Source organism: Periophthalmus magnuspinnatus, chromosome 13 (assembly GCF_009829125.3).
Source record: "Periophthalmus magnuspinnatus isolate fPerMag1 chromosome 13, fPerMag1.2.pri, whole genome shotgun sequence".
Classification (NCBI taxonomy): Eukaryota; Metazoa; Chordata; class Actinopteri; order Gobiiformes; family Gobiidae; genus Periophthalmus; species Periophthalmus magnuspinnatus.
The window spans coordinates 17552775-17569053 of NC_047138.1; positions in this window are offsets into that span (position 1 = coordinate 17552775).

The following is a 16279-nucleotide window of genomic DNA, read 5'->3' on the forward strand; positions in this document are numbered from 1 at the left end:
GTTTTAAGTCTCAGAGGTTGAGTTCAGTCCTCGTCTGACTCAGAGTCCTGGAGTATTGAAGCTAAACTAAAACCACTCTCACCTCTGACCCTCCTGTGCCCAGAAAGTACAAGGCATACTATGCAGGAATTTCTGTAAAACTGCAATACTCAGATTCAATGCAGAATGGTAATTACACTAAACTCAACAAGCAAAAAAAGTAAAATAATGGCCCTTAAAGAAGTAAATTAGAAAATGTCCTCTTAATATGTGTTTTTTATCATTAATGTTTGTTGTTTTATGAAATCCTGCATAGTATTCCTTAACTTCAATCTACTGTTTTTTTTGTTGTTTTTTTTTTAAACAAGAAATCAATCAAGAAATCAATAAATCAATCAAGAAATCAATGGTGGGCGTGGTTGGTGATAAAGATCGCCGCAATGAGCCAAGCTGTAAGTCTCAGAGGCTGAGAGTTCAGTCCTCATCCGACTCAGAGTCTTGCTGGTGGTGGAACCTGTACCGACGACGCTCTGGCTCCGCAACTCCACGCCAAGGGAGAAACAAGTCTGCAGGCCACAACTCCAGGGGAGGAACGTCGTCTTCAGAATCCTCTTCAGTCTCCTCCTCTTCGGAGAGAGTCCCATACCCAGAGTCCTCTTCAGCAGCTGAAGAAAACTCCTCCTCTTCATCCTCCTCTTCATCTTCCTCTTCATCCTCCTCTTCATCCTCTTCTTCTTCCTCCTTTTCATCCTCCTCTTCAGCCGACGAGTAAAAGTTGTCTTCGTCCAAAGGCGGCCCAAGCCACTCCTTGTCGTCAAACGACAAATAATCTTCATCAGAAGACCAAAACTCTTCTTCAGAAGACCAATACCCATGCGCTAAACCAAATAGCCTAAACTCACCTTGGACGTCCTCGTCTGAAGAGTAGTCAGGAAGAACCACAGGGTCCGCAGCCTCTGCAACAATGTTAAATGTAGCTAGAGCATGTCAGACTACTACCACAGGCTCTACCTCTACTACCACCACTACTATTACTACTACTACTACTACTACTACTACTACAACTACTACTATTACTACTACTACTACTACTACTACTACTACTACAACTACTCACAGCTACTTAAGTAACATATCAAAGAGGCCTATGTTGTATATCTGGATTAGACAGACCAAAAATAAAACTGTAGGTGTATGACATCACTTCTGACCAGTTTCAGACCACACGCTGAGAAAAAGCTCTTGTTTTGTGTTGAAAATGACATTACATCGTCTTAAAATGCGTTGCTGTCATTAGTCTAGTATCGAAATAGCGACTGAGCCTGAAGTTTATGAAGTTTATTTGCCGGTTGACAGACACGGGAGCATGCAGAACAGAGACACAGATTTGTGCACAGTTAGTCTAAGGTGAGGAGTGCAACCTCTACTATGGCTTACAACAAAATGGTACACACCACTTTAGCTCGTCTTTGTAATAAACTCACCACTCATCCACAACTGATTTGGATTTTATAATGGTTTGCAAAATGTTTTAAAGTAATAATAATAATAATAATAATCATCATCATAATCATAATCATAATCATAATCATAATCATAATCATAATAATAATACATTTTATTTGTTAGGCTCCTTTCAATGCTCTCAAGGTTGCCGTACATCAAGACACCAAAATAGTACAATACAAAGTAAAACAGTGTAAAATGATTAAAAATACATTTCAAAAACAAATATAGATTAAAGCAAATGTGACCGGTGGACTTCTGCGTTGTGTTGTAAGGGTGCTAAGGAGCCACAAGACACCGTGGGAACTTTTGGAGTCACTTTTTATCTGTTTCATAAAAAGTATAAAACTTTATGAACATGTGCCGTTGGTCCAGCCCACACTCTTCCCAATACCGGTTTGCAAAGGGAAGGGGCGGGAATCAAACCCCGAATTTATACCAGGAGCAAGGCGAGGGACACACAAAGAAGAAAGCAAAACAAAGAAGAAGCGGCTGGAGGACCAAGGCTGCACACAAAATCTAAACTGTGACAAACAAAAGCAGCATTTTGTGTAATAATTATACATTAATTATACATATATATGAACCGGTTACACAAATATAGATTAAAAGACAGTGCAGTTATGGTCAGAGTGGTCAGGGTGAGAAGGCCTTTCTAAACAGATGAGTTTTGATTTGAAGTGTGAGAGTGAGTGTGTGTTGCGGAGGTCATGGGGGAGGGAGTTCCAGAGCAGAGCCTTCAGCTGCTCTGCTCCCCATAGTGACGAGACGGGCAGGAGAGACAGTGAGGTGCAGGGAAGAGGAGGAGCTGAGGGAGCGGGCAGGTGTGGAGATGTGAATGAGGTCAGTGCATGTGACAGGTTTGGGCTACTTTTAAAACACTGTTAAGATAATTATATTCAAGATTTAGGAAAAAAAACAAAAAACTGTATGATCTTTTTCTAAATTTTGGTGAAGTTTATAATTTTACTTCCTGGTTGGACACGGACAGCAGATATGACATACGGAAGGGTAATTCCATAATTTACCAAGCAACTATAATGTTAAGCGCCAAATCCTGTTGAATTAATAGGAAGTAGTAACAATAGTTTTAATTAAAGGTTTAAACTGTCAGAAAAATGCCTTCCTTGTACATGAACCGTTCATGCATTTTGAAAGAGATTTTGTGTATTGTCATAAGGGAGGTTTCTTTTTAAGACTTAGCGCTACTTCCTGTAATTTTTCTAAACTTTTCTTCACAAACGCAGTCCCTCAACATCTAAAACGGGACAAGAGACAGGACAACACAAACAACAATCAAACAACTCCACAGATCACAAAAAATTCACACTCCATATGGTCTAAAGTGCCAGTTTATAAAGTGCGTATGTGGCTAAAGTGCTTCCAGTAATTTTAAAGTGCTGTAGTGTTCTAATAAATAAGTTAATTTAGTTTAAAGCCAGTTCTGTCCAGATGTGTTGACTCCCAAGAGCTGCTTTTCCAATATATCTGTACTGAGGCAAAACAAATTTTACTTTATTACATGAAATCAGGCCTGTCACGAAGTCTAATGTATTGTCGAAGAAAACACTGAAGATTATTCTAAATGTATAATATTGTCGAAATCATGAGCTTTAATAAACAAAAAGCAGAATGAAACACATTAGTAAATTTGTGTCAATAATGAGCGGTGTTGTCACGATACTAAAATTTCAAACTTGAATTTGATACTAAGGATTAGACTCAATACTCAATACTTCAGTACTTTTGACAAGTGTAACCCAGTAGAGAAAACGTGCCTTATTTCTTTCCTAATGTTAATGCACTCATTTTTTTTAACAACTTTTATTTTTGTAAGAGGAAGTGTGATCCTCTCACTTGAGCTCTTGACTTCCTGTCACGTTGGGTGATAATGGCCGTGTCTCAATTTGCCAAATGCACCTTTTGAAGGGACCCTTCGAGGTACTCCTCAAAGTGTGGTTTCAAGCTTCCGGTCGAGAGTGTGTCCTCCTCAGTGTAGCCGCCATCTTGCTCAAGTAGGACAGGCCTAAACCAGGGACCGCACTTCCACCGCTGTCTTTGAACGTACGATATGTACATTACGTACGTTATATTTAATGATGTATTATTTAATAGAAGAAAAGTCAAGATGTCGTCGTCACAGCCGTTTCTTTTTGTTCAGATTGAATATCAATAGGCAAATATAAGTTTCAAGGTGACTTTTTTCTCAATTGTAGCTACTTCATAACTTTAACAAAATATACCTTGTGAAAACGTAATAACAGAGACAGAGGTAACAATATAATTTTTACATTCATAGTCTATAAACCAGAGAACACTGATTAGTTGTACATATAGTGGGATATTGCAGTTTAACATTCGGTATTTTGGCCAGTTGCTACACCACTTTAATAACAGTAGAGGGCACTGTTTCCCTTCTATGCCGTGCCAGTTCTTTTCATATTATTATTGTAAAGTATTTTCTAGCAGTGCAGCGCTACATCAAACTAGTATCTTGACTTACTAACACTAAGGTAAATGACACGTGCCCACGTAGGGCACAGACGTATGGAATGTACTGGAACACATGAAGATTTTGTGCACGTCTCAGGACACTCTTCTGTCCTTTCTGGAGAGTCCGTTGCTTCATTGTTCACATTACCTGTGTGGAACTCATTAAACCTTCTGACTTTATGTTTCAGTCTCTTGGTCTTTGACGCTTACAATAGAAACGAACATTCTTACATTATTCTTATTGCAATAATAATTTCTCATGATAATGTCTTCTTATTGTCTAGCAATAACTGCACATTCCTTTATTCCATGTAACTCCCCTCCTTTTTAATCATCAAACACACGGCCTGTACTTATCTTTATTCATATTTAACAGTTTCATGTCACACTGTTGTAGATGAGGTAAACCAGTACGAACACTTGAATGTTTATTGTGCAGCGGACTCCATTTTCTTCTCTTTTTTGCGTAGTTGCGGCGCATGATGGGATATAGAAGTGCGTGAAGTGTGCACAGATGCACGCTTCGGCCACATCCGATCTCCATGGAAACGGTGGAAAGGGGAGGGCAGGTTTGTGGGCGCATTCAGTAGGGTAGGTTGAAATGGGACAGCCCTTGTCGCGCCGGAAATTACATAACTGCCCTTCGTCGCACACTTCCAATCGTGATCCTAAGGCCAGTTTGGCGAATTGGGACACGGCCCACCTCCACCTCCACCTCCTCTTCCTCCTCCTGCTCCTCCTCCTCTTCCTCCTCCTGCTCCTCCTCCCGCTCCCTCTCTCGCTTCTCCCGGCTCTCCATGCAGGTGCTGCGGCGCGGTGGTAGGGATCAGCACGTTCCTGTTTTTTTTGGCCAGATAGGAGATCAGGGCGACCGAGGGGCCTCCTCCCTCCCCGGCGGCAAACGCGAAGGACCCGACCCGTCTGCTGTTCCCCGGGGCGGGTAGGCCAGTTCGCGTGGGACCTCCGTCCTGTTGGCGTGCAGCGTACTTAATAGGGTGAGTCCCCTCTCAAAGAACAGCCTCCGGGCGAGCTCGAACGAGGTGAAAAAGTTGTCGCATGTCACGGTGCGGCCCGGTCCCAGTCCCTCGGTGAGGTCCAGCGCAACCCGCGTGGCCAGGTTCTTCTCCGCGGGCGCTCCTTTCCGAGGTTTACCGGTGTACACCTGCATTTTCCACGTGTGACTGGAGCTTGATGCCGTATTTGCGGGTTTGGAGGGCATGTACTGGCGGAAGGGGCAACGGCCTGGAATTTATTTAAAAAAAAATAAATAAATAAATAATAATAATAATAAATGACTATTATTATGATGATGATTATTATTATTATTAGGGGTGGAAAGCTGCTAACTGGTCCTTTGGCACAATCTCTCTCTCTCTCTCTCTCTCCTCGTCTTCATCATCTTCGTCTCCATCATCTTCGTCTCCTTCATCATCATCACCACTGCCACCGTCATCACCACCGCCGTCATCATTATCACCGTCATCTTCATCACCGTCATCTTCATCACCGTCATCTTCATCACGCCGGTGCTTGTGATAATTGTGGTCTAAGCCGCGATGGTCATCTTCAGGAGAATGAGGACGAAGACGACGATGAGGAGGAGGAGGAGATTCGCGGGACCCGAGGCCTTCGATCCAGTCCCACTGGTGTGTCCCGGAAGCCCGGGTGAGGAGTCGCGTACCGAGGTGTAAATTCGAGCCCGCATCTTGTGCGGGACATGACCGCTCGAGTTGGAGGGATTTCTTAATTTTATGTAGTTCTTTTTATTTGTTCTTGATGTTTTGTTTTTTCCTTATTTCATCGTCAACCTAGCAGGTGCTGCTGCAGCCACCGCCGCACGGTTTGTGTGTGTGTGTGTGTGTGTGTGTGCAAACTCTTAAAAAAAAAATAAACTAAACTAAAAGCAAAGAAGAAAAAACTAGCAAAGTTGAATGAAATCAGGAGGTGACGGCTTCAAACCGGATAGCGTTAATAATCTTTCACCAAACAGTTACCTCCAGCACTTTGGATAACAAGTTTTTTTCTTCGTTTTTTCCTCAGATCTCCTCTCTCCAGCTACCACTATAAACGGTAACTTGTCACCGGACAGCACGGACTCCCTGGAGTGGATAAAGATTATTCTAATCATTTACAATTGTATCACCAAACTGAAGTAAGATAAAATATAAACATAGTAAGAATGTAGGTTTTTAGGATTTACAATCCACATTATTTAATTTTGTACATTTTAAAGTTGAATAAACTCTATGTATGTACAGTTTTTTTTTTTTATTTATTTATTTTTTGTGCAAATCGTTCATACGCACATTTACGGATCAGAAAAGGAACTCATTCCCTGTCGTAACGGTGGGTGTAGGTGCGGACCAAAGGATGCAGATCTCGGGACAGATTTACAGTGTTTTATTTACAAGGTGCGGGATTCAAAGTCAATATTAATAGTCACAACTGGGAGCAAGGTGCAGGAGGCACCTGCACCTTGCAGGGCGGGCGCAGGACGGGACAAGGTAGGACAGACCAGAACCGGAGCGGGAGCGGAGATAGCCACAGGTCGCTGGTCCGGACGGGTTTAACCTGGGAGATGTGGAAAGAGGGATGGATTCGGAGAGACGGGGGTAGCTGTAACTGTATGGCGGATGGGTTGATTATCTTAGTGATCTTGAATGGTCCTAGGAATCGAGGGGAGAGTTGGCGGGAGTCAGTTTTGAGTGGGATGGTTTTGGAGGATAGCCACACCATTTGGCCGGGTTCGTAAGCGGGTGCCGGGACGCGGCGCCGATCTGCTGCCGCCTTGATGCATCTGCCCGCCTGGAGGAGCGCCGCCCTGGTCTTCTTCCATACTCTGCGGCAGCGCTGGAGGTGATGCTGGACAGAGGGCACTTCCAGATCCCTCTCCTCCACCGGGAACAATGGAGGCTGGTACCCGACGGAGGCCTGGAATGGAGACACACCAGTGGAGGCACTCACCAGCGAGTTGTGGGCATATTCGCTCTAGGTCATGGGATTTGCGGACACCACGCACCGGAGGGCCTACTCGAGGTCTTGGTTCGCCCGCTCAGTCTGCCCATTTGATTGGGGGTGGAACCTGGAGGTGAGGCTTACCATGGCCCCCAGACCCTCACAAAAAGCCCGCCACACCTGTGAGGTGAACTGGGTCCCCCGGTCCGAGACCATGTCCGTCGGGATCCCGTGAAGGCGGAAGACGTGGGTGGTGAGCTGGTCCGCGGTTTCCTTTGCTGTGGGGAGCTTGGGCAACGCAATGAAGTGGGCGGCCTTAGAAAAGCAGTCCACTACCGTGAGGATAACTGAGTTGCCTTGGGACAAGGGAAGGCTGGTGACGAAGTCCACTGTCACGTGGGACCAGGGCCGTTTCGGAACTGGAAGGGGAAGCAGAAGTCCCGAAGGAGGTGAGTGGGATGCTTTCGCCCGGGCACATACCTGGCAGGCGGCCGTATAGTCTCGGGTGTCTCGGTCCATGGTGGGCCACCAGAAATGCCGCTTCAGTAGGGAGAGAGTCTGACTGGCACCAGGATGGCAAGCGAATTTTGAGCAATGGGCCCACTCGAGAACCTGGGAACGGACAGGATTAGGCACGAATAATTTGCCGGGCGGGCCGTTACCTGGGTCACGGTCAGTGGCTTGGGCCGCCCGAACGACGTCCTCAATTCCCCAATGGATGGCCGCTACTACACAGGAGGAGGGAAGGATGGGTTCAGAGGTCGTCGAACTTTCCTCGTGAGCGAACTGCCGTGAGAGGGCGTCAGGCTTAACGTTCCGGGACCTGGGGCGATAGGTAAGGGTGAAATTGAATCGGCTAAAGAAAAGGGACCAACGGGCTTGGCGAGCGTTCAGGCGTTTAGCGACCTGGATGTAAGCGAGGTTTTTATGGACCGTCCAAACTAAAAATGGCAACTCCGCCCCCTCGAGCCAGTGACGCCACTCTTCCAGGGCCAATTTTACAGCGAGGAGTTCCCGGTCCCCCACGTCATAATTCGCTTCTGCTGGGGACAGGCGGCGGGAGAAAAAGGCACAGGGACAAAGGCAATTATGAGGGTCAAACCTTTGCGAGAGGACCGCCCCCACCCCAGGGTCTGACGCGTCCACCTCAACCACAAACTGCCGAGACGGGTCGGGCTGGTGGAGGATAGGAGCCGAGGTGAACAAGTGCTTAAGTTTATCAAACGCGGACTGTGCTTCTGGAGTCCAAGTATATGGCAACGCGGGCGAGGTCAATTTCGTGAGGGGTGAGACAACCCGACTGAAGTCAAGGATGAACCGTCTATAAAAATTTGCATAGCCGATGAATCGTTGGAGCTGCTTGCGGTTGGCAGGAGCCGGCCAATCCGTGACTGCCTGGACCTTCCCCGGATCTGCTTTAACCTGCCCCCGTCCCACTACAAAACCCAGGAAACTAACCTCCTCGGCGTGGAATTCACACTTTTCTGCTTTAACGAATAGCTTATTCTCCAGGAGGCGCTGGAGGACTTGGCGAACGTGATGACGGAGTTCCTGTGGAGAATTGGAAAAAAATCTAAATGTCATCAAGATAGACAAACACAAATCGATTAAGGAAATCCCGCAGCACATCGTTGATCAAGGCCTGAAATACAGCTGGGGCATTAGTAAGGCCGAATATCATAACCAAATATTCGAAATGGCCAAGGGGAGTCTTAAATGCGGTTTTCCATTTGTCCCCCTCCCTTATGCGCACCAGGTGGTACGCGTTCCGTAAGTCGAGTTTTGAAAAGATGGTTGCGCCATGGAGAGGTGTGAATGCGTAGTCTAAGCGAGGAAGTGGATACTTGTTTTTTACAGTTATGTTATTTAGCCCCCTATAATCAATGCAGGGACGTAATGTCTTGTCTTTTTTGGCTACAAAGAAGAACCCCGCACCTACTGGGGAGGAGGACGGACAGATGATACCAGCGGCCAACGAGTTCCGTATATATTCCTCCATAGTCTCTCGTTCGGGTCTGGACAAGTTATACAGGCGGCTAGACGGTAAGGGGGCACTCGGTAAGAGGTCAATTGCACAGTCATAGGGCCGGTGTGGCGGCAACGAGAGTGCCCTACTCTTACTAAATACCTCCTGGAGGTTGTGGTACTCCACTGGAACTGCTGCGAGGTTCGGGACGTCCGAGGCGGGGCTGGAAGTGGGATCGACCTGCCCACCTGGGGACAGGGCTGACTGGAGGCACTGGGCGTGGCATGTGGGGCTCCAGCCAGACACTTTCCTCCTGACCCAGTCGAAAACCGGGTTGTGAGTCTGTAGCCACGGGTAGCCCAGGACCAGCGGCAAAGAGGGGGAGGAGAGAACGTGGAACCGGCGAACCTCGCGGTGATTTCCTGATACCACCAGCGTGAGGGGCTCCGTGACCAGGGTCACGTGGGCAAGAGAGCGTCCATCCAGCGCCCGCGCATCCAGGGGCCGTTCCAGGGCCTCTAGTTTAATTCCGAACTGTTCCGCAAGCCGCTTATCAATGAAGTCCTCCTCGGCCCCAGAGTCGACGAGAGCAACCACCGGTAAAGTATCCGAGTTAAGACACAGAGTTGCATTTAACATGAGTCTATTACTTCCTTCCGGGATGTGCGACTGACCCACCAGTACTCCCAGTCCTACTGGTGGGCTCCCCCTTTTGGCCGAACCGGACAGACAGTGATGAAATGTCCCCACTCTCCGCAGTAGAGACACTCCCCCGCCCGGTGACGGCGGGGGAGAGTCTGCGTTCCTCGGCAGACACGCTGGTTCGACCCACCTGCATAGGCTCCTCCTGAGGTAACGGGCAAACACATGTCTCTCGCGGGACCGGCGACCAGCGTCTCTCCCTCCGTCGAGTCTGCAGCCGGTTGTCGATCCGGTGGGCCAGCGAGATGAGCGACTGTAAGTCCGGGGGCTTGTCTCGGGACTCCAATTCATCTTTTAAAAGTTCATTCAGTCCCTTTAAGAAGGCAGCCCGCAGCGCGCTGTCCGTCCAGTCTACCTCCGCCGCTAGCGTCCAAAACTCGATGGCGTACTCCGCTACGGGCCGGCAACCCTGGGCAAGACTGAACAGATGGGCAGCCACATCCGCTTGGTAGTGCGGGTGATCGAATACTAGTTTGAAGGCCGTCACAAAGTTCTCATAGTTCAGATTGTCCGGGGCCGTATTAGACAGCCGCGCCTCCGCCCACTGGAGCGCTCTCCCCCTAAGTAGTCCGCAGATGTACCTTATCTTAGCAGCGTCAGAGTCAAAACGGGCAGGGCACTGCTGGAACAAGAACGTACACTGGAACATAAATCCACGGAAGAGTCCGGGCTGACCTGAGTAGGGGTCTGGGTCTGTGCCCCTCGACTCCGGGGAACGTAGCAGCGGCGCAGTACCGACGGCAGCAGCAGCGGGAGGCGGAGGCGAGCTGGCGAGCAGGGCCGCGACTTGACCGGTGAGTTGGGACACTTGTTGAACGAGAGTCTGGTTCTGGTCCAACAGGGTCCAGAGGGACTGGTCGTGCTGCCCAATAATCGCTTCGTGGTGGGAAAAGGCTTGGCGCAGTGCCTGATCCGGTCCCGAGTCTGCTTGGTCCATTTTACGGCCAGATCATACTGTCGTAATGGTGAGTGTAGGTGCGGACCAAAGGATGCAGATCTCGGGACAGATTTACAGTGTTTTATTTACAAGGTGCGGGATTCAAAGTCAATAGTAATAGTCACAACTGGGAGCAAGGTGCAGGAGGCAGAGCGGGCGGGCGCAGGACGGGACAAGGTAGGACAGACCAGAACCGGAGCGGGAGCGGAGATAGCCAGAACCGGGACAAGACGGGACCAGTAACAGGACCAGGAGAGACCGAGCAGGAATAATCCAACAGGTGAGAGCCAAGGCGGAGGACGGGAGACGAGCCGGGAACCCAGACGGGACAGGAGGCGAAGACAAAGGGTGAACTTTACCGGAGCTGGCGCGCAGAGGCAGGAGCAGGAACGAGCGGGAGAACAGGCATCTGAGGAGTGACAAAAATCCGGTCAGAGGCAAGCAAGCAGGTAACAAAATACAAAGACTTAAACTGGAGCATTCACGTTTACACGCGGACGATCTGGCTCCGAGTGTATTCTGCCGAGCCCTCAAATACTCGGCAGCAGGTGACTCCTCCCAGCTCCAGGCAGACAGGTAGGGGAGGGGGAGAGGACACAGGAGGACAGGCAAAACAGGCATCGTGACATTCCCATACCGTGAGTCGCACCCGGGCCGCCTGGATGAAAGCCAGGAATCTTAACCGCTAGACCATACGGGACGCTACGGTACTTTTGTAGCTGTGTATGTGTGTTGTGCATAACGCTACTGTGATCCGCGAGACCGTACTGTTTTAGAGTGTATATTAAAGTGTATTATATGTATTATATATATATATAAGTGTATATTATGAGCGCGTTTATAACGCGTCTTCGAGACACTGTTCTGTGGGGAGTCGGGAGTCGAACCCGGGCCGCCTGGATGAAAGCCAGGAGTTACGCTACGGTACTTTTGTAGCTGTGTATGTGTGTGTGCGTGTGTATGTGTTGTGTATGCGTGTTCTGTATTAGTGTGTGTCTGTATGTGACTGTGTGAGTGTGTATATGTGTGTAGATGTGTATATATGCGTGTGTATAGGTGTGTGTGCGGGGGTGTATGTGTGTCAATCTCATGCTGACAGAGGCTGAGTCCCCCCCCCCACCTCTCTCTCTCTCTCTCACCCATTGTGTGTGTTGTGTATGCGTGTTGTGTGTGTATGTATGTGTGTGTATGTATGTGAATGTGTATATGTGTGAGTGTGTATATATGTGTGTGTGTATATATGTGTGAGTGTGTATATGTGTGAGTGTGTAGATGTGTATATGTGTGTGTGTGTGTGGGTGTGTGTATGTGTGCGTGTGGGTGTGTGTGTGTATGGGGGTGAGTGTGTATATGTGTGTAGATGTGTATATATGTGTGTGTCTATATATGTATGTATGTGTGTATGTATGTGTGTGTATATGTATGAGTGTGTATATGTATATATATGTGTGTGTGTATATATATGTGTGTATGTATGTGAGTGTGTATATGTGTGAGTGTGTATTTGTGTGTGTCAATCCCCCCCACCTCTCTCACCCATTGTGTGTGCGTGTGTGTGTGTGTATGTATGTGGATGTGTATATATGTGTGTGTGTGTGGGGGGGTGTGTGGAGGTGTGTGTGCGTGTGTGTCAATCTCATGACAGAGGCTGAGGTCCCTCCCACCTCTCTCTCTCTCACCCATTGTGTGAATGAATGTGTGTGTGTGTGTGTGTTGTGTATGCGTGTGTGTCTGTATGTGAGTATGTGGGTGTGTAAATGTGTGTGTGTGTGTCAATCCCCTCCCCCCCACCTCTCTCTCTCTCTTTCTCTCTCTCTCACCCATTTTGTGTGTTTTTTTGTATGCATGTCGTGTGTGTGTTTGTCAATCTCATTCTGATAGAGGCTGGGGTCCCTGTTTTCCAGTGAACAAAAATCAGCCACTTTGACCTTTACAAGACTTAGTGAAGACTTGTCTCCTCAAAGTTTCAGCTGTAAACAGAGGGTAAAGGCCAATTGGAAACATTGTGTTGCTCTATTCTATTGCTTCCTGTTGTGTTTGAGCGGGACTTACAAGTGGATGTACAAGCCGGTTTTGACGAATATTTATTATAATATATACTTCCTTTATATTCCTGACAGTTTGGGTTGTCATGTGAACAGTTGGTCTCTCCTTTGCCACGTGTCAGGTCTTAAATGTGTTATGAAGTCACTTGTTTTAGAATGTGACTATGTGCGGCAGCCTGTGGTTTTGTGGGTTTGATACTCACCAGGGTGGCCAAACTTTTTTTTTTCCTTGGGGACTAAATATGACTGGGTATTATGAGGCAAGTTTTGCCCCTTTGGGTCGGAAACAGATCTCTCACTGTTGTGTCGGCCTACAGGCCAAACAGCAGTGCAGAGTACCCGGCCTTCTTGGAGTCCCTTAGAGGGATACTAGACAGTGCACCAACCGGGGACTCCGTTGTTCCCCTGGGGGACTTCAATGCCCATGTGGGTAACGACAGTGACACCTGGAGGGGCGTGATCAGAAAGAATGGCCTCAATGAACTGAACTCGAGTGATGTTTTGTTATTAGACATCTGTGCTAGCCACAGTTTGTCCATAACGAACACCATGTTCAAGAACAAGGGTGTCCATCAGTGTGTGTGGCACCAGGCCACATCGCATGGCGGTCGAGGACAGCATCGTTGAACTAGCAAACCGGGGTGGTGGTCCCTCTGTTTAAGAAGGGGGACTGAAGGGTATGTTCCAAGTCTGAAGCAGTTGAAATGAGAATCATCTTCTCCAAATCCGAGGCCATGGTTCTTGACCAGAAAAAGGTGGCTTGCCAAAAAGCAAAGCTCTCGATTTACCGGTCAATCTACGTTCCTAACCTCACCTATAGTTGTAAGCTTTGGGTACAAAAACGAAAGGACAAAGATTGCAGGTACAAGTGGCTGAAATGGGTTTCCTCCGCAGGGTGGCTGGGCACACCCTTAGAGATAGGGTGAGGAGCTCAGTCACATGACAGGAGCTCAGAGTAGAGCCACTGCTCCTACATGTTGAGAAGAGCCAGCTGAGGTGGCTCGGGCATCTGTTCAGGATGCCTCATGGACGCCATAGGGAAGTGTCCCACCAGGGGGGGGGGCCTGGGGAAGACCTAGGACACACTAGAGGGACTATGTCTCTCGGCTGGCCGGAAAATGCCTTGGGGTCCTATTGGAGGAGCTGGAGGAACTATCTGGGTTGAGGGAAGTCCCTGCTTAGACTGCTGCTCCCGTGACCCGGCCCTGGATGAGCAGAAGAAAATGGATGGATAAAATCCATTAAAAAAATTAATAAAAGTGAATTATTGAATATGAACAGGTTAGTATCATTTAACATAAAAACATCGTCAAATTATTTCTTCCTCCAAAGTCTTGCATCTGCTCCAAACCACATGCTTTTCCTGACAGAGGACATTCTGTAGACCTCTGCGCTGTAAAGACCCTGAGCACTGACCGATCTGCAGATGAAACTGAGCCTAAGGCTATAATCTCTCATATTTAAATTTGTCTAAACGTTCATCAATAAGTATATATGTGTATTTATTTCTTTAAAAAGAAATAAGTAAGATGTGCTTGTAATAAACTATGTCTATGATGATATTTTTACCCTTTGAGACTGGATTAAGTGTCTTCCTTCAGTAAAAGTATGTTTCATTTGTAAATATACAGTTGAGTTTATTAATCTGGCCCACTGAATGTGACCAAATTATATTAAAATAGGTAAGGGTAAACCTTGTTCGAAGTTTTTCTGCTGTGTTTATTTAACTGAAATTTAAGAATTATTAATTTAAATTAAATTTATTTTTGTGGAGCTCAAAATCACAACCATAGTTGCCTCTTAGGGCTGAACATGAGAATTAATTTAACCAACAGAGAGTTAGAAAATAAACAATGAAAGAGAAAAAGACAAGTAAATTAATCAACGAAAAACAAGCAAATGGATAACTGTCCCAGAACATCCTTTGTCTTTAGACCCTCCTTCTCAGCAAGGAAAAACTAAAAACTAAATTAAGTAATGCATTTGGAAAACAATTTGTGCAATAAGCCTTACATATTCATGCTTTGCTACATGCTACAGGCCAAATCTCTAGAGGGGGCCTGGCCCCTCTGTCAAATTTTAGAACCCATTGTGGCCCGTGTATCGAAACATTTGCCCACCCCTGCTCTAACATGATATCAGACTAAACTTTTCCTGTTTTAGGTCAATTATCATTACCAAAATAATTTCGATTTGCTAAATGCCAGAATAATAAGAGAAGGTAATTAGACATTTTTTCTTTACTTTTTTCAAAGTCAATAGCTTACACAGTAAGATAGTACTATCCATTTAAACTATTGGGGAAAACCAGATAATGATGTTATGTCTTTCGAAGTTTCGGTTTATTGGCAACATTTGAGTTAGAGACACACCTGGATTTATTTGAAGGCACATCTGAAACACACTGCTTGTTTGTGTAACATAATTGGAAAGTCAAAAGATATCAACCAAGATATCAGGAAGAGAACTGTGGAATTGCACAAGTCTGGTGGGCAAGGATGCTTGGGTGCAATCTCCAGATGTCTGAAGGTGTCACGTTCATCTGTTCAAACAATTATACACAAGTGTTTTGTTTAATATTCATTATGTTATCTGTTCAGTGTTGTATTGGTTTGATTGTCGATAAAGTTTATACAAGTCAGGTGCATCACTTCCTGTTTTGTAAGCCCATTAGAAAGAGGGAAGGCACATGGCTTGCAGCTAGAGGGAGAATCCAGTTGCTTCTTTGGTTAAGGACTGATAAACCAATGTCGTAAGTTACTTTAATTCGTAATACAAGAGCTTATGTTTATAAATCAATATTTATTTTGTGTAATTTTTAAAATAATTTTGGTTAAAGGGGGCATGATGATTGTAATATAGAAATGTGATGTGGGAATGGTTACTGCTAATGGGGATTGCATGGAGGTGATGGTTGTCATGTTCTATAATGAATGTAAACTGAATATTTTTTTTATTTTCTGTGTTTTTGACCACAGTTTTCACTCCATGTCATGGTAAAGGAGTCCGCATTAAAGCTACAAAATACCACGTCGACTCATCGCTTTATTGTGAATGGAGTTTAGCATGGTGTTTATTCCACGGTTGTTGCACCTGGTTGAGAACACTAAAACAAGTGTAAATGGCATGGGAATGTCCAGCCGTCATACCACTCAGGAAGAAGACGGGTTCTTGTGCTAAAGCTGGTCATTATCCACAGTGAAACGGGTACTGTACCGACATGGGCTGAAAGGCCACTCTGCCAGGAAAAAGCCATGACTCCAAAAGAAACATAAAAAAGTCAGATTACAGACTTTAATATTTGAAGACATGTAACACTGAACTGTTTGGCCATAATGAGCATTGTTATGTTTGGAGGAAAAAGGGGGAAACTTGAAAACCTGAGAACACCATCCCAACTGTGAAATACAGGGATGGCAGCAGCAGTTCTGGGTTTGTTTTGCTGCAAGAGGGACTGGTGCAGATCACAATATAGATGACATCATGAGGAAAGAACACAATTTGGAATATATATGGATTAATTTTTATATGTGGAAAGCAACATCTCAAGACATCAGCCAGTTGAAGCTTGGGTGCAGATGTGTCTTCCAAATGGACAATGAAGCATAGTGCCAAACAGGTGGAGATTTTATAAACTAGAAAAACTAGTTTTGCTAACAAAATAGAATAATTAGCTGTAGCTAGGCCTATTTATTT